The 22,989-nt window shown below is 36.2% G+C and overlaps 1 long non-coding RNA gene across 1 annotated transcript in view; it reads left to right on the top strand.

Annotated features, from left to right (window-relative positions):
* The first annotated feature begins 10,636 nt into the window (after nt 1-10,636).
* Nucleotides 10,637-22,989, top strand: part of LOC148224615 (uncharacterized) — a 29,000-nt gene continuing 16,647 nt past the window's right edge. Inside the window, exons 1-2 of the long non-coding RNA XR_015801921.1 lie at nt 10,637-10,725; nt 19,180-19,248. This is a non-coding gene — a long non-coding RNA (uncharacterized LOC148224615). The remainder of the gene's footprint in view (nt 10,726-19,179; nt 19,249-22,989) is intronic.

Here is a 22,989-nt window from a genome sequence, read left to right as displayed (position 1 = left end):
TGATCTTGTAGCTGCACAGCATGATAATTTGTGCACTTTTCCATACAATAACCGTGTTTAACTCAATGTAGAGAGGTGAGAGAGTCCTCTTTCTCATGCTGCAGTCTGGCTAAGCAAATCTTACCTTTTTGCTCTTTTTACATACTTTTGAGCAAAGTGGTCTTGATTTGCCCACCAGCCTGCATGTTTCCTTATCCCTCAGGAATTTCTATCTCTTTTATGCTGCTGTACAAGAGAAATTGTCTTCTATTTCTGTATTTGCTCAAGTAAGGCTAATGTGAGAATAAAGCTACTAAGGCTGATATTTAGTTCTGAGTTTTCCTGGAGCTGGATGGGATCACAGTCATGAACTGCCATTACTACTTAGATGAGGTCCCTTTCTAAGGAAGGTATTGAACCACAGGAAAACTTTCAGTAGGTATGAGATTGTTCTCTTAATCTGTTTGTATTTTCAGACACAACTTGTAAGATCAAGTGTCTGATATGTATGAAATAATTCAATCACTCCATAGTTGGTATCACAGTTGTGGAGTTTTTGATCATTATCTTTATACTACAATTTTGGCTTTTAAAGGTGAATTACATGTTTGAACAAGTAAATGTTTGCAAGTTTCGTATTTTACTGGCTGTAACTATTTACAAAGTCTGTTCCATGCCCATGTTGCCAATAGACTTTGCTGTTACAATATTTTGTTTATTTGGATATGTTATTTACCAGTACTTCATTCCTTTTAATTAAACCCCAATTAAATCAATGAGCTTTTTGTAAGAATTTGTGGGATTTTACTTAGGAACATACTGACAGTCATATCCTAAACAGTTCTTTATAGTGACAGCAGAATTATACTGTAAAGAGTCTACCAAGGAAGTTGATTCAAATTTTGAAGTCTTGCATCACAGTTCTGTTTTTTTCTCAGTTGACATATGTGAGTGTTTCATTATCTGTAACTGCAGAAGTCAAGACTACTCAGCAAATATGTTTCCCAAACTGTGAGGGATACACAGGAAGTAGACATGTGTTGCTTCTGCTTTCAGTTATGCCACTGCACACAAGAGAAAATAAATTTACTCCTATGGTGTGTTTTATGCACCATGAAAAATACAAAAATTTTACATTTAGGGAAAATTTATTCAACTTCAGAACAAATGGTTTCCCATGATGTTACTGGCTTTGCAGAAAAATCAGTTTTGAAAAACATCTGTCTGGAAAACAAAACATATGAGCACATTATTATGCTCTTGTCTCCTCCAGTTGAAGGTAAAAATCTCCAAATACTTTTTTTCTTCAGTGAAAGGAAGACAAGGAAAAGACATGGGCTGAAAATCTCTGTCCCTCATCCATTAAAATTTCCTGAAAGGCACATCTCCATTATGTTTAGCAGGGTGCCAGTGTCAGAATCTCCCTTTGACTATCCAAATGTGAACAGAATTATTGATTTCTCTAATATTTTGTGCATTATATGATTTTTCAGTTTATTATAATATAATCTCTCACCCTGTAGCCTGCCAGATTATGTGCCATTGCAAATATATCAAAAGACAACATAAAACAGTAATGAAAAAAGCAGATGTAAATATTTTCTTAGAATGTATATTGGATTTTTGCTCCTGAAATATCTTTTTCATTTTGGAGAAATCTTATTGTGTGGAATACATTTGTTCTGCAAATCTGCCAGAAACTGTTTTTCTGAACAAGTATTTTCAATCATAATCTGCTCTGATTAATATTTTGCAGCAGTATTTTTAACAAACATACTGAAAAAGTTACAAATTCAAGTACAGCAGGTTTAGAGAATCCAATTTCCACAGTCTGTATGCATATCATAATTCAATAAAGTACCCACAAATTATTTTCTTTATAGTTCTGTCCTCATTCACTTGATGCAATAGCCTTTCCCTTCACTGACTGCAAATGCCACAGATCAACCAGGCAATTCTCCAGTCTGGCATCTGGTGTCCTAAACTTGGCAGAGGTTACTTTTCAAAATCTCTCTTCTGCATCTAAATAGGAGTTTATGGAAGTATATGGATTATGGAGTCGAAATGTAAAAATAATACTTACTATGTTTCTTTTTTACCACGCTGTTCCAGTACATAGGAATTCATGCCTTGGGAGTAGATTGGTAAATTGGCCTCATCTCTTCATTTTACTCTGTGGTCAACTGACCAAACTTAAATATGAGCATATAGGCACTGTAAATGTCTGAAATCACATCTTCCCATGATACCTCCTAATTATGGGTGGTATGGCAAATTAACAGTTTTCAATGAAATATTTATTTTAAAAATAAATATATATTAGCATATCTGATAAAAAATATTGGTGCAAAAAACACTAATTTTATGAGAGAAAAGACTAGTTCAGCAAATACTTCATTTTATAGGGTCTGTGGCATGGGCAGAAAAAAAGCTTAATGTATCGCAGATATTATAATGAACCATGGAATAGAAATTTTTACATTAAACCTGTATACATTCCCTAGTAACTCTCAGCATCTCTCAAACATAAATTCAAAGGCTGAGAATGCACTTGCATACTTTTACACAGTTTCCTTGATATTTTTCCATGGACTGAAGAGCTGGGCTCTCTATGAAAAATAGATCTTGATAAAATAGATAAATTGACCTTGATAAATCTGTGTATTTCCCCCCTGTGCTTTATCCCTGTTCTGGAGCTGGCTGCTTTCTGGTACCTAACAATGTGAGCTCCTGACTCGCCCGAAGATGCCCTTCTATGAGCAGGACCTCAAAAGTTATCAAAAGGTGGCATCTGCCACTTCTCTTGCACCAGGCTGTCCTTACCCTGCTCAGGCACAGGCCAGTCTGAGGGTGCAGGTAAATAAATGTGGGTGTCTAAGCATGGGTGAGACAGTAGAGGCTTTGTGTGATTGCCTGAGAACTTTTTAACTGCCTTATTTCCTAGTATTTTATGAAAATACAAGAAATTGTCAGATAAGATATTTCTGTCCTACAGAAATGTTTGCCCTCTTGTATCAGCCAGGTAGCAGCATATGGAAATTGAAAGGAAAAAAAAAAAAAAGGAAAAAAGTTCTTGTTGTGATTTCCAGAATTGACTCTGTCTATACACACACTCAGTATAAATATAGATGAACAAAGTGGGATTCAGGTACCTGAAAACCAGCTCTGCAGGTATTGTGAGGAGCCCCCTGATGAACAGCAGTCTCAACACAAATGTATTAGTTATCAGTCTGCTCTGCCTGGATGTCTCAACCCCCCACAAACTCCCAAATGACATCAGTTATTTACCTATTCAGAGCTGTATCTTCTCTATACATAATAATTCAAATACATAAAATTAGATGTCTAGCAGCATCTTAGAGATCCTAAGGTGTCCTCTTGATATCTCCCACATAAGACAGCTCTAATCAGGTGTTTCAGGTAGTCTATGATCAAGAATGGCTCTACATAGATGTCTATGCATTTGAATTGTTTTGCTACATTTAGAGGTCTAAATTTAGATGCCTGCAGTGTGGTACTAAAAGGTACAATGAGGTATTCAGTTGTGTGCTGGAACGGCTGAAATTCATTTTGACTATTTTAGAACTGCCTATCAAGATAGGATCAACCCATTCTAGAAACCGTGCCCTTCTTCTGTGCTTTAGAACTAGAAATGGCCCTTTAATTTGATTAATCATTTCATCCTTCAAGTTATAACTGAATGAATAAATGCTGAATTGCTTATTATATTATGCATATCACATAATTATATAGATATATGTACAAGTACATATGTACGACTGCAACTTATTGAATTCTCTGCAGCCTCTTACTGGTGTAACTAATTTCAGTCTCACACTCATTCTCACACCAACTAACACCTGGAGGTGTGCAAGTCTGCCACGTTATCAGGCACAAAATTGCCCTTATGTGGGCAGTCTGTTCAGAGGGGACAAGGATGAGGTGGCATCAGTTTTCAAACCCATCCCAATACTCCTTGAATTCTGCTTAGGAATGTGTTAATTTTGGGTGTGTCTGGTTGGGTCTAGTAAGGGGATGAAAGTGGTTAATCTCTATTTTGTCCCATCTCTATTGCAAGGTTTTAATTACTGTCTCTCTTTTAGACCTGGATGTCTTGAGAATTTGCAGGTAGATTTGTGTGTGTCAGCAACACATGCCCTTCCCCATGCACATCGATATGAAGATTTTTATTACAATTTTGCAAAGCCCTAGAAGATTCCTGAGCTTCTATTTTCTTATATATCATAGACAGTTCAGTATGTACTGGTAAAACCTGACATCTACCTTTTATGATATTCATAAGTTTTCTTGTCAAAAGTCTCCAAAGCTTCTGGAGTATTTCAGCAATATATTGTCTTAAACTTTCCACTTTCCAAGTCTGGAATTGCAAATGAAGATTACAATTTTCTTCTTTCCTTGCAATCATTTTTATCTTTAAATTCTAACCTAATGCACTCTTCATATACTGTCAGTTTTATTGGATTCTGATGAGCTTTATGATGTGCCTTCCCACTTTCTCATTCTCTATTATTCATCTTACATTATCCATTTTTATCCAAGACAAACTGGAAAAAGAATTTGAAAAGAAACAGAAGAGTCAGATGTCATTGCTAGGACAGACACATTCTTGCTGTGCATTGTGGTCATACTTTCACTGACTGTCCTGCTGAATATTTATTAAGGGCTACCACTCTGTCTAATCTGAACTTTACTGGCTATATAAAAATGGCAGATCACATCAGGTACAGATCTTCAGCCAGGCTCTGCTGTGCAGCAGTTTTTCCTGTGAGCAGTAGCTGGCTCTCTCCTCAGTTTAGCAGCACTTACTGTGAAGTTCAGATCCAAAAACCTCTGTTGTGAGAGCATGGGGATAGTTCTACAAAACTTGTTTTAGAATTGGGGCAGAAATTTTGAGTAAGTTCATATTAGTAAAAGGAAACTTATTTGTGGTGTTATTACATTATAGAGCATTTTTCTAACACTATTAAACATTGGTACACATGTTAAAATAAAATCAGGATTTGTATTACCACTCTCACATTCTGGTAGGAAAAGCTGGAGGGAAAGAAATATAGTAAAACAAAGAACTTGTTCCTGCTTAGACCATTAAGTCTCTTTGGAAAGTTGTCTCAGAACCACTAGAATAATGATAAAAATCTGTTGGCAAAAGTGTAAGAATGGAGACCCAAACAACAGATCAAATCCAGCCTCTTCAAGGCTCCCTGTTGGGTTGCTGTCCCCTATAGCTGCCCTGACAAGACATCTAGTTTCAGACACAGTGATTCACATGAAGGTAAAGTACAGCTTAAATGTGCCCTGGTAACTCTGTGTGACCCGTGTGCACCTCAGAATCCTGGAAGAATGCCAGCCACAGGGGGCCAAAAGGAGGTGGAAATGGACTGTCAGGTGATGGCATCTTAAGTGTTGGATTCTATTCCTGTGGGTCCCTTCCACCTCAATATTCTGTGATTCTGTGATTCTAAGGATTGGTATGTCCAATCCTGCTAAAGGCAGGTGCCCTCAGAGAGCTGTACAAGCCTCAACAAGACGCTGCTTCTGCACAGAGGAGAGGGATCTCTGGTGCTGCACATCCGTGTCTCCCCATGAGCCTGATCTGGGGGTTTGCATGGATTATCCCCTTGCACATGAGCAAATGTCAAGAGTACACTTCTCTAGGGAGCCATGGGTCAGGGCTTGGGCTTGGAGGCAGCACAGGGCACACAGTGGTCTTCTCTCTCCTCAGTCACTTGCTGAAGACTTTTGAAAATGTCTCTGGAACAGCATGAGTCTGAGGAAAAGGAAAGCTGCATGGTGCATACCTACTCTCTACCCCATTCCCCTTCTCCTCCATGTGAGATTTTGTTCAAAATAGTTTCTGATTCATGGGCTCATCAGACAGGTCTCCTGCTTTGCCTGGTCAATCTCTTTGGGGAATTCCTTATTGACCTCACGTACACGTTCTGCTAGATTGGCATTCTGTCCTGGTTTCTTATGCATGCAGGCAAGGTTTCCTGAGCCTGGCAGTGCCATGCCTGATCTTAGAGGCTTCCTCAGAGGTGCTCCACGGATGTTCTGCTGGGGCTGAAGTGGTCTCTCAGTGTCCACTTGGCAGCTAATCTGAGTATGATACATGGGTATGACAGCTTCAAGGTGGCCACCTGTGGAGGGCAGCCCCATGTGTGCCATGGGCGGCATGAAAGGGTGTCCTGCAGTGGTTTCCCCTGGAATGAGGGAGCAGCCTAATGGATATGATAACCAGGACAGGACAGTACATGTGTGGGCTACATGCCCTGCTTTTTTTTTTTTAATTGCCAAAAAAGCTCACCATGGAGAAGAAGGGGCAGTGAGTTGTGATATGAAGCAGCAAGGGTGTAACAAGCAGGCCACACCAGCCTTTGGGGTCTCACAGCCAGAAAATTCACTGGAGAGTGTCTTAATACCTGTGGATTCTCCCACCACACTGGGTACAGTAAGCATATGTATGGTATAGCATGGTGGGGATTTTGACTCCGTGGTGTTACAGAGGATGCAATTAGAGTGTAAATGCAGCCACAATTGGTAGCATCCACATAGTTATTTGTGAATCATATTTTGAACTACTTTATACAGTAAGGGGACAAAAACCTTCCTCCTTGCTACTACATGTTGGTCAAGATGCTGATAAACGTTTCCTTCTGTGATGCAAGCATCCACAATATACAAGTACTGCTCCATGTTATTATTATAATTGGCAAAATGTGCACAGGCTTTTCAACCAGAACGCTTTCAGATCTGCACAACGTTCAATTTGTTACAGACTAAAACTGTTTGTGTTTTTAAATTCAAAAACAGTGTTGGATGGATAAAATGTCTGCTCTCTGCAAATAAGCTTCCTAGTAGTATATTGCAATTCTCAGCAAGGTCAGTCTCTGTCAATTCACTCAACAATCTCAGGTAGGCAGAGTGGAACAAAATGAGTATTTTGTGCAGGTGAATTAATTTCCCTTGTGGTTAGTGGGCAGGTTTGTGTGGACAATAAAAGTTATGCCCTTTTTTTTTTTCCTTTAAAACCATGACTGCAGCTAGCACATGCATGCACAGAAGAAAAATTTAGAATGTTTGCTCAGTTCAAGTTGGTAAACAAGTATTTTGTTCTGATGAGATTTAGCATGGAATTATAGGAGCACAGAGATTTCATAAACCATCTAGGTTGGCTGTCAGACACCTGTTCATGTAATAAGAGATCTATGGGGATGAAATTATGGGTAATGGGACTTTGTAAACAAAAAATTTGAAATGGTTAAATTCCAGCTATGTAACTTGGTTTTCAATCCTCAGGACTTCTGACTTGCAATGATTTCTGCAAAAAGGCTTCAATAAAAATAAAAATCACAGAACTGAAACTGACTTTATGTTAGACTGAGTTATGTTTGTCTACCTGCCTATACACAGAAAAACATGATTAAATTAGCCACATACATAGAGAAGTACAAGAGAAGTAGTGGAAAGTGTATTAAATGCTGAGGTTTAATTTTCATGGGATTCAATGCTTTCTTAAAGTGAGCATTTTCTGCTTCTAGGATGCCAGATTTACTGTTTCATGGTAGGTTTTCTGACACTCTGTAGACAATTCCTCATGCATAGAGACTGTCTGCTCCTTCTAGAACATGATAGAAGTATTTTATTTTACTTTATTGACTATTTCAAATTGGCAGGATTTGTGGGAGATAGAAAATACAGCAGGTTGCCTCCACCCATTTAGACAAGTTCTTGGCTCTACCAATCTGTACATGGGCATCTGAGCTAAGAACAGAAAACACCATCAAACCACGTCTTGAGTGAGCTTTTAGTGACCTCATGCATAAAATCTCCCAGCTTCTTGTCTTACTAATGGCATTAATTTGAGCCATAAATACTCCTTCTCCTAATTTTTGTCTTAATTATGCAGTTGACATTAGCTTACTTACATTAGCTAGCTAAGGACTTCTATAATTTTTTTTTCTACACCAGCCTGATATAACTCTTTTACTTAGCATAGCCTGTTGGTCAGCACAGAAGCAACATGTAGGTGAAATTAAAAACTGTGTAGAAGGAATCATAATTGAATTAACTTCTACTGAATGGAAACAGCAATACAGAAAGAAGATGAGAAAAGCAGGCACAATGTTGGAGAGAAACAAAAGGAATAGTAAATTAGTAAAAAAGGGATTTCTGCTTATGAAGGCAACAAAAAACTCATTAGAGAGGTACAAGTATACAGGTTTCAATGAAAGGGCAGTAGATGAGGAAAATAGAAGCCATAAGGCAGTTCAGCAATTATGCTGCTAATGGGAGATATGGAAAATAATCATTAGGCAAATAATGCTCAATGAATCAGTCAGGCAATTAAGCAATAAAATGCAATATCTTATGGCTCCTACTTGTTTCATTAAATTTAGGTAGAAAGAGCCTCAGGTTCTCTTCACATATTAAAATGCTGAGCCTCCAGTTTATTTCTCTATGGGAAATAAACACTAAAGAAGGAAAGGCAGTCTAATACCTTTTAAAAGAAAGACTCATTTACAGTAAATGAAAAAAACAGAACTAGACCCTAGCAGCTGGTTCAGACTAGATGAGTTCCCCCCATTTGTAAACAACACATTGCTGGGATTAGGATGTTGAAGCATTTGGTTGATTATGAAAAATGGTAGAATTCATGTGGTGGTTTTATTTTATAAACGTTTTGTGTGCATGTGACAGAATGTGAAAAACAGAAAAAGCTGTTTGTCTGAAAGGCTCATTGAAATGTCTCAGATGGATGTGATTGCTGATAAAAATCTGGAGAATAATAGCAATGAGTATGATAATAAGTAAGAGTAGTTTGCACTTAACATAAAAGGACTTTAATAACTTTTCAAAATACTTTCTGATGTAAATATATTTCTTTTCCTTCTGAGTTCATGCTAAGTGGTTTGGTATGTATCTGAAATGTTGTAAAAATGTTTTATTTAAAAATTATTATGCCAATTATACTTGAATGCAACTACCCTGTCCATGGGTATCTTAAAATTATGTTTTTTAAAATACTACATTGTCAATTATTCACTTATGTGGTTGCCTTTTTTTCTTTTTTAGTCTCACCTGTAAATGTTGTGAATTCATAACACATACGTGGAATAAATAGTATCAGAGATGCAAATTGGTACGAGTGAAAAATCTGACTCTCCCAAGCAACTATTTCATGTAGCATGAAACCAGATAACATTTCTGCTGTTGATAAAAAGTTGACATAATTCACTATCAATCACATAATAAGCCTGTTGAAGCTGGAGTTACATTCATAAAGTCACAAATTACAGCAGTCAGCACAAATAAAAAACCCAGTGCATATTTTATTTTAAAACAAGCTGTCTGTGAAAAAAGAAATCAACCTTATGGGGGTGTGTTGTTGGCATAAAAGGTGTTCCAGGCCACAGGGTTTAGATAAAAAATGGATCTGGTAATGCAAACTAGGTGTTTTACTTACAAATAGTCTACTTACAACTCCTTACATGATTATCTTTCTGGTTCTGCATGCTACAGCTGATAGGAAACAGCATCGAGAAAACACATTGAATTCAGATATATGGATGACTTAAAAATTAGAACAGAGCAGCAGAATGACACCAATTAGCACAACCAGGAAAGACAACTGGGCCAGATGTATAATTACAAAAAAATTATTAAAAAAAAATAAAAATCAGAGTTGAAGAAATGTTGAGTAGCTGGCATATAATAATTATAGTCCTCAAATTAATTCTTCTTTTTTTTCAGTTTCAAGTACAGGAATACTAAGAGCTTAATAATATTTAGAGTTTCATTTTGTGCATGTGCATATATGCCTAGCATTTTTTGCATGTATTTTCTGGCAGTGAATTTTTTGACAAAACATTAAACTCAAAGGTTTGAAGGTCACAGAGGACTTGCTTTGATTCCAAAATCCACTTCCCAACCATTTGTTTGGCTTCATAAAATCTAAGCCTTGGCACAGACTTATAAAGGCGAAATCTGTAGAGGATTTTTTCCCAAATTTCAAGCCAGTTGTTCCAGTGAAATTTCAGTCTAGATTTTTGAAGCTCAGACACATGCATAGTTTTAGTTGAATTTTATAAAATATGGACAAATCTGATTTCTAAAGCGTAAGTACTCAATCAGGGCATGCTGCATCAGACACTTTGTTAATGAAGATATAATAGAAGCTGATTGAACAGGAAACTCAGAACAGCAGCAGTGCAAAAATTTGCTGTGAAAAGCTCCTTCTTAAATTCAAAATGAATTGTGATAATCTATTGTGGCAGTGAAGGACCTTCCTTCTGATTTTTTTCAAAGCATTCCATTGAGGAACTCCAAGGCACACCTTGGCAGTCCAGCATGGTGCTCTGTGGTCCTCCCACAGAGGTCCAAGGAAGTTCTGGAAAGGCTCCAGGGGTTAATTTGGAAAAGCCATGCAACTGCAGTAGAATGGGCAGGCAGTCCTGCTGATTAGTTGCATGTCCCGGTAGAGATAATTAACATCACACTGATACAAATTGGCTGTTCTTGCCATTAGTGCTTTGTTTGGCACAAGCTCAGATTTCTCAGCTGTCCACTTTGTGACACAGAACCTTCTCTTAATTTCCATAGTCTCTGGACAAAAACCTGTGCCATGGTAACTGGGAGGAACAGAGTGGGAAGGATCACACTGAGAGGCAACAAAGGCAAATCATTGCCAGAGCTTTACCTTTACTTTAGTTTTTCTGTGACTTGTAGGTAAGTCCACATTTAAAGATCGTCCTGACAGTGGGCTTAGTATTATGTTTCTTTAGATGTGTTTAGTCTTATGTAAAATAATTTTAAAAGACCAGCACAATAATTAATGAGAGAAGCCGAAAAGAGAAGGCTAATTTATTTATTTATTTTTTTTTTTTTTTTTTTTTTTTTTTTTTTTTTTTTTGGGTTCAGGGAACCAGGAATAGTTTCTAATGTACACAGTTTTTGCAATATGTTTATATCTTCCTTGTGAAAGGTGACTCTGAGGAGGTAAACCAATAACTGATAGAAGTTTTACATCACTTTCTTAAATCATATAAAAATTTTAACACTTCTTAAGGGGCCCTCTAACATTTGAAAACTTGTATTTATCCTCAATTTCAAACCTATCTTCATTCACCGATCTGTCAAAATGATCAATATTCGTTCAATATAGTGTTTAAATAAAAAAAGGTATTAAAACATTTTTTGTAATATAGATATCACTTTCCTGTAATTTTTTAATGTGTCAGCCTTTACTTGTAAATGCATAATACTATTTATAGTGTTAATGAGTCATTAACAACAGTGCTTGTTGTTAATGACTAATTTTTTCAAGATAATGGTCGACATTATCTGATTTCAAGACTACCCTGGGCTGCAATAGGAGGAGCATTGCCAGCAGATCCAGGGAGGTGTCCCTTCCCCTCTGCTGAGAGCTCATGAAAAGTCATCTGGGCTCATTTCATCTGGAACGTTATTTAAGTGCATGCTTTTCAGAAAAAGATGCAACATGGATTTCCCCATTAAAAGATATTTGATTGGGTTGTTTTCTTTTTTCATATTTTGTTTGTTGCTTTGGTTTTTAATACCAAAGCACTGAGAGCCACTGTTTCTTCACACAATTTTTTACTGCATGCTCACAATCATTGCATACATGTAACCGAATTTCATAATGCAAACCACAGACAAAGAGAACAGTTAATAACAAAATACCAGTTATTAATCTGCTAACATACATAAAATATACATCATGTATTTTCCTTGTCTAAACTCTTCCCAGAGATCAGTGTTTTAATTTTCTTAAAATGTGAATCAAAACATGCAGGATTTACAGAAAAGATTTATTATTGGCCTAATTGGAGAAATGAAGCAGGGATTTTATGGCCTAGGCTGTTGCTAAATATTATCTCTTTGTGAAATCCTCTCCTCTCTTTTAATTGCCGTATCAACTGCTATTTAAAATCCGCAGAAAATATAAATAGGCCAAATGAGATATGCAAGGTTTCATTTGTGTACTTATTTTTAATTGTTATGCAGTTCTGTTTTGCTATTGAATGATTAATGATAATACTTTGAATGTCTCAAATAATGTGGTAAGAGTAGGAAAGGCTTAACTCATGTTTATTCTGTATCCTTTACTGCACAGCCAGGTAGGTTGGAAATAGTTTGGAGGTTTTTTTAGTTTAAATTGGAATAGATACTGCTTAAATCTGAAGTGCTGCCTTAGGTAACAGGTGGAATTCTCCCACTTGAATGGTATGATTTTGATAAATTCAGGAGCTGCAAAAATACACAATTTCCAGTTAATAGATTTTATTACTTTGGTAAAAGTGCTCCTGAGATGCTGATATTTGCAGTGTGCCATTAAGATGCCTCTGTGTGTGTGGCTGTAGGAAGAGTAGTTTCTTATTTTCCACGGCCACAGGGTTGGTTCTGTGCAGTGATAGCTCAGCTGATAGAGATGAACTCAGGGACTGCAGGGCACCTTAGTGCATCTCCCTACAGGCCCTCTGTGTCTTATGTCCTAGACTGTCACTGGATTCGTATAACTGTGACTGCAAGTCACCACAGCACTTGAAACACTGAGTTTATTTCTAGTTTAAAGAGCTCATAATATAAATTAAAGAGAGTTTTTGTTAGTACAACAGAGGAGAAATTATACAGAATAAAGCTTTGCTGTGAAATATAGAATTTGGAAAGGGAATATGGTTTTGGATATTCCAGAAATTATCAAACACAAGGGGTTAACAAGGGTCTGAGAAGGTTAAAATCAGAGGAAAATTATTGAAGGGTTAAATGAAATAAGGAGATACTGCATGAAGCTCCACTTAGACGTGATGGTAACCTTGGACTCTTAAATAAACCATTCAATTCCTTGGCTTTACAGCAATTATTCCAGATAGTCTGAAAAGAGAGTGATATTACTTACTTGTGTACATACGTGTTAGAAGTCAATGGCACTCAAATATCCTGAGGCTTTCTGAAAGTTGTTTTGCAGTAAATTGCATTCAGCTACCAGAAATTTTTATGTAACTGATTTTTGAGGGGTTGATGTTAAATTTTAAAACTATATTTGTACAATGTGTGAAGAATTAACAGGTGTCTGTTTTGTTATTTTGGATCAAAGGTGCTTAGAGAACCACTGGTTTGTAGTGGACAGAAGAATGCTGGACATTTGCACAGAAAAATCATGATTGTGATCTCTCCCCAGGAGTTTAGAATCTTATTTTGCCAGCAACACAATGAAAATTATTAAATACTAGTAGAGATAACTATATAAAATTATTACAAGTTTACAGTTAAGAAAGAAAATAAACATTGAATTGCTAATGCAGCATGCATAGAACAAATTATGTTTGAGAGATTAAATGAGGTCACACAACCTATAAAAGCTCTTTGTGAGCACCTAGTTACATTTCTGCTATTCAAGCTTTTTCCTTTTTCCTGTGAACATTTTATTTTCTCTGATTTCTTGAGCTTTGAGGGAATATAGTATTAAATATATAAGTTTTTTCCAACATCTTACCCTAATATTATAAAACCAGAGTGTACTATATGATTAACTCTGTTGGTTACAACTGTTCTTTTTAAAAAGTCATTAGCACCTCACAGTGATCAGAACACGAAATATCGAATTATTTCAAATGTAAGGAGCAGGGTAAATTAGTATGTTGTAATATCTTATGAAACATTCTCATGTGAATTCTTACACACATATTTATGTAAATATGCAAGAGTTTGAGTGCATTTATACGTGCATATATATTTTATAAACTAAACAGGGAGATTATACAATTTGAACATGGAAAACTGTAGAGCTAAGGTAATTTAGATAACTGTAACTCAAATCTTTCCATTGCACAATTTAAAGGCAGAGACAGGAAGCAGTGTAACTTTAGCTGGCTTCTATGACAAGTTTTTTTTTAAGTGCTTGCTTGTTTCTCTGCATGTACCTTTATGTCCAATAAAAAGACAGCCTTGTGGAATACCTTGATTGTTCTACCAATAACTAGAAGAATTGTAAATGAACAGTAGCAAGAGATTGAACAATTAAGGAAAACTGGTGTATGAGCATGAAAGGGAACACAAGGGCAAGTGGAAGTCGGCCAAAGGTCAGACACAATTGCTGAGTTTCTTCACTAATTGGTACCTGCTGATCTGAGTGCTTATCTACTGCACTTTTGGAGAGCATATCTTTAGTTCCATTTCAAATATGGTTCAAGAGGACTTTACAGAGCTATTAATTTTCCTCCTTCTTTTTCTCTTGTTTCTTTGCAGAACTAGGGTTTTAATAGTTCTTGATAGAAATTTTAGATCAAAATAGATGATAATTGATAATAAAGTATTGCAAGAATCATCCAGGAAAAATCTGAGACCAGGTGTGCTGTCTGTTTTTTCAAAAGTAGCATAAACTCTGGCTACAAGCTCTTCTCAAATTATGCTCATGAACATCCAGAGGATTTTGAGTTTTCCACTTAGGTACAAAGAAGGAATTTACTCTGGCTCTTATAATCTGTTAAAAAAAACCCCCACAACAAAACATTGATGTAATTAGCTTTACTCTTAGACATCTGGCTCACACTAGGTAGCTAATCTTACTCTTCATTTGTGCTCTTTTAATGTTAGGCACCTTACACTCTTCACAGTTTAGAATTTCCAGTTCTCTGGAGATATTTGTTGCTTATCGCTCTTCGCTGCATCTTGCCAACAACCTCAGGTGTGTGTCTAGAACAATTGTACATGAGAGAGTTCTCATGTTCACTCACACAGGCACACACAAGGATGTTACAGGGGATGTCATGGGAGAAGGTTTTGGTTTTGTTGTTTTTTTTCTGGAAACATTTTACTCATCTCATCAGAAAACTACTGTAAGTAGTTTTTCAAAGAGTTATTTCAAAGAGATAGCTATTTTCAATATTTTCATATTAGTGAACAGCCCTGGTTTTATAACAATAAATACAAAATAGTACCTGTTTAACCTGCCTTTACCCAAGTAGCACTCTATATGCAAGTTTAGGAGGAGAAAAAAGACGTTTATTTCTATTGCTGTATATATTGTTACATAATCTCAAAGAAGTAATTTTCATTTCCCTTTAAAATATAATCTCTTAAATAATTAGTCTTATTCTAATTTTGAGGAGATCATGATGACCTCTGTTCAGAACAAATGTTTAGCAAGGGTAGAGCCTCAGCCTTGAGCAAATCTGAGTTCTAAAGACCCTAATAAACTCTCATCTATCAAAGGCATATCTTTACTGCAATTTACATCATTCTCTAAGCTTTAAACACGTCACACCCAAATAATGGAAACAAAAGATGGAACTCTGTGCAAAGTAATGAGTCTACAAGGAGGACAAGAGCTAAAGTGCCAAAGACTAGGTGTGAAAAAGTAATTCAAGACATATATCTCAAATTTTTCTCTTAAAGAGAACTTTATGGTATCAAATTAGAGGGAACTCATACAACTGGCAATTGCATATTGTTAATACTAGATTGTAACAGAGATACTTTAGATACTTTAGCTTTTTTTTCTTGTTGTTTTTTTTTTTTTTTAAGACTAGCAATGCAGGTATGTCAATACGCTGTTCTTACACTGAACACAGCACTGAATCTTCATCTTCATTGCCTGCACCAATTGTAACAATTGTAACAAAGATATGTGTGTTCTATATGGTGGTACATGAGCACTGCACACCACTAACAGTCAAAACAGACCAGAATGGGGTGAAAAGTCACAGTAACACTGCAGAAAGCAATCCTGCCATGTTTAGCAAAGGGAGATCGGTGTGAAATCAGAACATACATATTTGTACTGCTAAATTTTCAAAAATCTTATTTGATTCCTGCTGTGGATATGCAGATACTTACACATATATGCATGCATGTGTACTTGAGTGCATATGTGAATATATAACAGAGAATTTGGGGTAAAACTATACACTTTACAATTGTCTGCATTTCACCAGGACAGCAGCATTTATCTGCAGCAGCAAACTGATTGAGCTGATGGAATGAAGTGGTTTGGCAGCCCCCACTAGGCCATTGTGACAGATCATAGCTCGACAAATGATGAATAATGCAAAAGGTCCAACCTGTTGACATGTTACTTAATTACATTGCTAATGCAACCATGATACAGAAATTTCAGAAAGGAAATATGGACACATCTGAAACAGTATGATGGTTATCTAATTTCATATTGCAAAAATGTCAAAGACTGAATAACAATCTGAGTGTGATTTACAAACAGTAAAAGCAATAAATGGCACACAGTGTTGAAAAGATCAGGGAGAATGGTAAAGATAAGAATGATCCTGTATTAGACAAAATGTTAACAAAAAAGCACGGAGACCATGATGTGATTATCTCAGTGCTTCTTAATCACTCACAATCAGCTGTGAAGGATCTGGCTAAATTGACATACATAAGAATAAAATAATATTCAAGGATCTGGCTAAATTGACATACATAAGAATAAAATAATATTCAAGGATATAGTTTGGTATTAATTAAGATTGATTTTTGAGGTGACATTAATAGTATTTGAGGCAGACACATCCTGTTTTAAACCTCAAGTGCTTCATGAAGTTGCCAGTATATTTCCAATGAGCATAGAATACATTTTGCCACCTAAACTTTAGGAATTGACCTTAATACCTGCTGGGAAGTCAGATCACACACATCTATATTATCAATTAAAATGAAGAAAGATGGTTTTATAGAATAGGCACCATCACTATTCTTAAAAGAGCAGCAGTAAATGATCACTGAAATGAATCTAGGACTATATTTCACTATAGGAAATAATCTCCTGCTAACCTCCCTATTCTAGTGAGTGTTTTAGTAAAGCTGCAGAATCAAGAGTAAGCTCTCCTTCATACATACAATCCTCATTGCATTCATGGCACAAGTAAAAGAGATACTTTTTTTTTTTCCCTTTAAGGGGCAAGGTTCAACATTTTGGTTTGAACTCTAGTTCAAATTATCCCACCACTTATTGAATGGTCTTGCTGATATCCATCAGTAATGACAAATGTTAACGCAAGTATTACATCTTGTGTTAGTTCTATATGTGAAAATCTATTTTCATTTCAATTGAAAAATTGTAAAAATTTATGTAGCTCATTTTTAACTATTTGTTTTAAAATCTCTCAAAGCAAATTTGTTAGGTGGTTATTTTATAATGAAGATCTCTGATGTTCTAAATTCTATATCAAAAGTAACATTTTGAAAAGGAAAAAAAATGTTCTATTTTAACTTAAGCTCAAGCCAAGTTTCTAATATAAATCCTTTGTATATTGTTAATTTGGATTTTAAAGTCCAGATTGTGCCAGTTTTCACTGGAAGTGTTTATGAAAGACTTGGCATTTCAGTGCCTACGTGATCAGCACACTTGATAGTTTATTTCTCTGCAACACCCACATTAGATATTGTGATATTTAATTGATGATTATTCTTAGGTAAATAGGATATTATGGGGGACAAAAAGAAGCCTTCAAGAAGTAAAGATCTGAATACATTACAATAGGCTAAAAGGAAAGTTTCAGTGGAAATAGGAAACTCAGAATTAAAATTTTTCTTTTATTTTTTTAAATTTTTGTTTTTAACTAAAAATGTTATTTGGTTGTAAAAGAAAGAGCTGGAGAAATAAAGGAAGATCAAAGGTTGCAAAAAAAAAGCAAAAAGAATGTATAATAACAAGGGAGATGATTTAGAAAGACACAAGGCAGTCTGGAGTTGGGTAATGAGAGACAGAGAAGGTGAAAAGAGAATTAAATGGATTAAATGTCATAAAATCATTGATTTCAGGAGAGAAAGATAAAATGAAGACTATGGAGAAATGAGAGGAAAGAAATATTTTCTGTAGCAAACCCATGAAGTCTCAAGGAAGGCAGCTGAGAGGAGGGCTAAAGAATCGATGCATTTTCAATGTGACAGTGTGAGTGAGGGAACACTCTGAAGAGATGTGAAAAAGCACAGCATAGGAATTTATAAGCCAAACAATTCTGTATCAATGGGAGTGAGTAGGAGCTCATATACTACTATACTTGGAATATACTACTCCAAGACTAGATTAACTCTTTAAAAAATTATATTGTGATTTGTGTTACCTGATTGACCAAAAAAAAAAAAAAGAAAAAAACAAAAGTGAATGGAGTTTTCAAAATAGTGACTGAGAAAATGCAATAAATGTCAAACACCCATCTTCTTTGCCTTTTTCAGCCTTGTGCTGTGTTTTATTTTCTTGTGACTTTCCTGCTGGATGGAGTCACCATTGTCAGCTTTACTTCCTGCTGCTCTCAGTTCTGCACATGGAGGGGCTCCCATGATCATTTCTGAACTTTCTCACTACATTTACATTGTTTTTTATAAATAGCACATCTTGGCTGAGCTTTATGTTTTTCTGTCTCCTGACTTACTATAGGGAGCCCTCAACATTCACCAGGAAGCATTTCCATTTTTGCATCTATATTCTACACAGCTGTTTCTGTGGCAGTCAGAATGAGTAAGGAATACCCAGAGATTCAGATGCAATCTATGAGTCAGCCTGAGTTGACAAAAAAAATCCCAAAAACATTGTGTGCTGTGCATTAAACAGAAGGGCTTTGGATGATATACAAAGGTTAATTTTACTTAGAACACCTCTTCATTCTCAGTTTCCGCTAGAGGTGGTGGATCTCAGGCCATGGCAAAGCAGGTTTTTTCTCTTATATGTGACTATATCATACATTGGTTGTTTTGAAAAACAGCATCTCTAAGCTTTGAAGTGTTGTCTTAATGTAAATATATTGAAAGGTCAGGAAATCCGTGTCTGCAAAAGTCCCTTTTTTACCTGCAGTATTTACCTCCAAAGGACATGTCCTCAGCTGTACACGCTGTTCTCATGCCATTTGTGACAGCCACAGCTGGTTTGTAAGGTGCACAGATAAAATGGCCATAACAGACACCAATTTGACCAGCCTAGCTCACTAGGGAAAAGAAGTAAACAAGATAATGATAGGATGGATTTGAACTCAAACAGGAGACTCCAGCCAATCCCATTCAATCGTGAATGCAGTCCAGGGAGATGGGCAGTGTTGAGACCCAACCTATCAAATGTCTAAGCACAGGAAATTTGAAGCCCCTATGGACAAGGGCACCAACAATAAACTTTGGCTGTTGTTGCATGAACTTTGGTGTGTTCTGTCACAGGCTGTCTCCAAAACTGTGACACCGTTGAGGAGCTATGGCAGTTTGCTCCACTGGAGCATCTCCACCCAGGTGAGTAAATGTTCCTTCCTCCTTTCCTTGAAGCTCCTGAATGTTGAAACATTAGCTTCAGGTTCATTTTTATTGGCACAAAACTAGAAGCAATAAAATCACCTCTTGTAGGTAGAGGATTTGTTCTTATTAATGTAGTATTTTGAACACTCTTCCCAGGAATGTCTAAAGGATTTTCCCTCTTGTTCAATGAGCAGTAATTAGTTTTATAGCAGACACATGCTGTTTTAAAGAAAATAATAAATACTTCAATTATACAGATACGGTTACAGATATTTTACTTAATCAAAATGCCACTTTTTACTTGTGTGTAAACAAATGCTTAAGAAGAATAGCTCTGACTTCTTTTTTAACTAACAAATACAACTGATATTTTTATGCAAAAGAAAACAATATTTCCACATCCTAATCTTTTATGGTTTTCTTTTTAATGTTAGAGACATTTTAGAATAACTAAGACATACTTTGTTTTCTTTGTGGTAGCTCTAGGATTTGCTAGTCATAATGATGTGAAGCTAACAATTTTTGCCTTCTTTATTTTTCCAGCCTGCCTACATTGTAAACCTCTAAGACTTTTTTTTCCTTTAAAGTTTAAGGATGGGGAGCTCAAGCTGTGCTGTTGTACAAATATAATTGTCTGGAATGAACTTGTGACTTTAAAATTCCTTCTGTCTCCTCTTAATCTTTGAACAAGGTATAATGTAAAGATTCCTGCTGCCAGAGCAGTGGTTCAATGCTATCCTCAACCTTGGAAAAGGCATATTAGGCATGTGATTATGATGAAACTTTAAAACTTTTATCTTCACTATTCTGATGACTTAATAAGCTTTGTTATTGCTTTCTAAAGCTTTTCTGGTGTGCTCTTAACAGGTGTGTGTTTACTGGCTATTCTGAAGCCAATACCAGCCCTCAATCACTGCAGTCTCCTCTCATCACATATTTTCCAAATATGTCACCTTGAATGAGAATAGTTTACAACAATATTAATTATAATTAGACCAGATTTTATTAATCTGCATGTGGTAGAAGAGTGTGTTCTTCTTCAAGAAATAGAAGACTACTGCAGTGAGCCTATCAAGGTATTGATTGACTGATGGGTTTATGGGTGAGATTGACACTCCTGGTAGGAAATACTGGAGGGCACAATCTATGATGGAAATGGTTGCATCCAGATGGTTCTGGAATATCTCCAGTGACAGAGACTCCATATCTTCTCTGGGTGATTTGTTCTAGTGCTTGGTCATTGCACAGTGAAGTTCTTCCTCATGTCCAGGTGGAAAATCTGTGCATCAATTCCTGCCCCTTGCCTCTTGTCCCATTGCTGACACCCCTGAGCAGAGCCTGGTCCATGCTCTGACCCCTCCCTGCAGGCACTGACAGACATTGATGAGGTTCCCTCTCACTCCTCTCTTCTCAAGGCTGAACAGCCCCAGTTCCTTCTGCCTGTCCTCTATTTTTTGTTCTATACCTAATTTTGTTTCTTTTTTTTTTTTTTTTTTTTTTGGTAGTTTTTTTTCCCATAAGTGAAGCTACCAATTTTCACTAGCAATGTTACAAAAAATTCACCATAGGATGTCACTAGGTAGAAAATTCAGATACTTTTTGCCCATGGTCACTGCTTTCTCTTTGGTTTTCTGCAATTCTTGGTGTGTAGGAAACCCAGAATTAGTCACAGAGGATGAAAGAGAATGTATTTTGCCAGTATATTACTTCGAGTTTCTTTTTTCAAAACATCATCTTATGTTTTGTCTCACATTTTAGTACAAAGCTGGAAAAACATGAGATGAGCAATAATATTCTGCTTGACTGCAACCCAGTGTTAGTGTAATAACCAGCTCTGTTGGCTTTGCTTTTGCAGCTTATGGTTTCAAGCAGGTTGGTGGAAAACATGAAAAGCAATGAATGGAAATATAATGCAGCAGTCTGAGAAAAAACAAATGTGTTTTTTAAAGTAAGTCATTGCTCACAAGCTGCTTAATGGTTTATGGTGGAGTTAAAAACATGCTGATAGGAGTGATACAGTAGGTTTAGGGTATTCAGCCTTCAAAAAGGCTTCCAAAATTTTTCACCAATCACACTTATTGAAATTGTGGTCTCACAGGGTGATTGGGAAGTTTATATATTAGTAGCCAGATTAAAAAATAGGGAGAAATTTAGGAATATATGCTTGTTTCTCAGAGATTTTTTTGTTTTTCCAAATTGACAATGCTGTTTGGTGCTATTTTTATTTCTCTAAAGAGTGGTCTGGATATTTTATCAGCAAGTCAGCTAGAGCCAAAATGCAGAAGGAGATACTCTGAGGTACAGTTCTTGTTAAAACAGTTCCCAGGAGAGGGAGTTCTCCCTCTCATTCCTCCTGTTCCCTGAGGAAATAAGCACCAAGTCCCCACAGCAGAGCTATTTGTGCCTTGTCTCCTGGGCAGGCTAAATCTGCCTCCTCTAAGTGCTGGGCTCCAGGGAAGACCCTTCCTAGCCTCCTCCAAAAGGATATTGCAGCATTTGTACAAAACCCACCTTCTGGATTCTCCACACAGTCTGTGTCATCAAATGTCATCTGCTGCTGATAAGCATTGCCAGTTTTTAATCATTCTCTGCCATTTGACTATCTGTGTGAGTTGTGCTGCCATTAATTAACTCTGCCACTTTTCACCTCACTGTTGCCATTTGATTAACTTTTCCATTGCTGCTTTTTGGATTTTGGCCTGTTTTTAATTCACTGCTGCCATTTCATTAACTTATCCTGCCATTTAATTTTTGTCTTTTGATTTCATCTTCCAGCTCCTCTCCTAGTCTTCAATTAATAAATATTTCTTAATTTGATAGAACATTTTGGTAAAAGTCCTTTCTTGTCTCTGAGTCTTTTTTAAAATTGCAGAAAATTTAGTTCTGTTGCCACATCTTCATAACTCTAATATATTCTCCCTATTTTTTTTTGCTATAGATCAGATTGTAAATAAGTCACAAATATGCTCCCTTCTTTGTAATTTAGCTGTCAATGTGGACGACCTTTACAATATGTCCAGAGGAAAAAAATACATAGACAATGGGAAAGGAGAGAAAATTACTTTTTAAGCTATGAAAGAGGCTATGTTATGCCATGTATTCTTCAAGAAAAAAATTGTTCATTCCAGAACCTAGCACTACTTTCGAGGAATGGAAGGATGTTTGGTGACAATTATGGATGTAAGTTTATTGATTACACAATTATTTATTAATCTTCTGTAGTGATTTTTGAATCTTCTTGAGATTTCAGAGTCAATGAAGAGCATGGAATATTGAAATCCTGTCAACATATATATTTATTAGCTTAAACCGGCTTAAGTTACCTCCCTTAAGTTTCTATGGTTATTACTGACAATTATAACTAGATCATTATTTGAACTGACAAGTATAAATCTTAGTCTTGCACACCTCCACCTTTCTTTAGTTTATTTATTACGAGAGTCTGAGAGAGAACTTTGCTTGAAACAGGTATAAAGTTTCTGAACATAGGTCTTCAACTCATTGTCAGAGTGCTCTTCTTTGTGTACCAATTAGGCTGGGATAAGACTTGCTTCTCCTCCCCCTCCCATTCCTTCTCAAATGTAAACAAATTTTCTTCAAGCTTTTTTCTCCCTTGTCAAACAGAATTTATATTTCTTCATTTTGCAACATGAGATGAGAAGTGGAAGCACAGGGTATTCATCACTTTGCAATGTTTAGAACTCAGCCTGGTAGCAGTCTGAATGTCTAATCATCGAA

This window comes from Sturnus vulgaris, chromosome 2, assembly GCF_052056855.1.
Source record: "Sturnus vulgaris isolate bStuVul1 chromosome 2, bStuVul1.hap1, whole genome shotgun sequence".
Lineage (NCBI taxonomy): Eukaryota > Metazoa > Chordata > Aves > Passeriformes > Sturnidae > Sturnus > Sturnus vulgaris.
This window is presented reverse-complemented; position numbering and strand designations above follow the sequence as displayed.